Genomic DNA, 1,256 nt, shown 5'->3' with positions numbered 1-1,256 from the left:
TTGAGAGCAGTAATGGAAACACAACAGAAGTTGATTGCATCACTTAAGAACCTGAGTAAGCCAGCTTTGTTCCAGCCCAGCAGCTGTCCTTGGTGAAACACCTACAGTAGTGCTGCTCAGCTCAGCTCCTCAGAGGAGCTGCGTGGAGGAGATGCTTGAGGTGACCGGTACCGCCATGGGTGAGATGCAGGGGTACAGGGGGTGAAACAGCCTGGAGAGGGGCAGGGAATGGGTGTGTGGTGGCATTACCCCAGGCAATGAAGGGGTGAACGGGCTCAGAGCTGGGCTGGGGCAGCTGGAGAAGAGAAGGCTTCTGAAGGGGAGACCTTAGAGCAGCTCCAGTGCCTAAAGGGGCTCCAGGAAACCTGGAGAGGGGCTTTGGACAAGGGATGGAGGGACAAGACAAGGGGAATGGCTTGAACCTGCCAGAGGGGAGACTGAGATGAGCTCTGAGGCAGAAGCTCTTCTCTGTGAGGGTGCTGAGGCGCTGGCACAGGGTGCCCAGAGAAGCTGTGGCTGCCCCATCCCTGGCAGTGTTCAAGGCCAGGTTGGACACAGGGGCTTGGAGCAACCTGCTCTAGTGGAAGGTGTCCCTGCCCGTGGCAGGGGTTGGAGCTGGAGGAGCTTTAAGGTCCCTTCAACCCGAACCAGGCTGGGGTTCTATGAATGCACAGATCTTTGAGATCTTTGACTCTGCTTTAGGTCTGCGTGGACAGGAGCTGGGTGGTTGTTTTTGTGTAAAGATGTCCCTGGAACTCCTGCTTTCGAGACTGTTGATAGAAAGTCTGGCTGAGGGTGACGAGGCAGTGACACTGTTCACTGAACACATAAGGCTGACTCAAATTCTTGCTATTTCAGCTCAGTGAGCCAGTAGGACAGTTTCTGTTCTCACAGCAGATGCGTTTTACATCGAGTCTTGGCTCTCCCAAGTGCTAACCAACTGCTGCAGGCAGGGCTCCCCACATGGGGGTGTCACCAGAAAAGGGTGCCTTGAATTCAGAAAGGCTTTGTGGAAACGAGGGTGGAAATCCTTGCGTGCCTCACTTGACGTTGTGTCACCTCCAGGGATCTTCTCTCCTTGTTCTGAGCTCTGCCTGACTGAGCAAGAGCACAGTGGCTGGATACAGGGGTGTGTATTTAGCAGGGAAGTCCTCCCCTGTTGCTGTGGGAGCACAAACCTCCTTTTTTGGGAGGAAGAGCAGCTCTCATCACACAGGATCAGCGTCGTTCAGAATCCTTTGACAGTCAGAGAGCTC

The sequence above is a fragment of the Nestor notabilis genome, unplaced genomic scaffold, assembly GCF_000696875.1.
Source record: "Nestor notabilis isolate BGI_N333 unplaced genomic scaffold, ASM69687v1 scaffold15070, whole genome shotgun sequence".
NCBI classification, from domain to species: Eukaryota; Metazoa; Chordata; class Aves; order Psittaciformes; family Psittacidae; genus Nestor; species Nestor notabilis.
Note: the sequence above shows the minus strand (reverse complement) of the source record.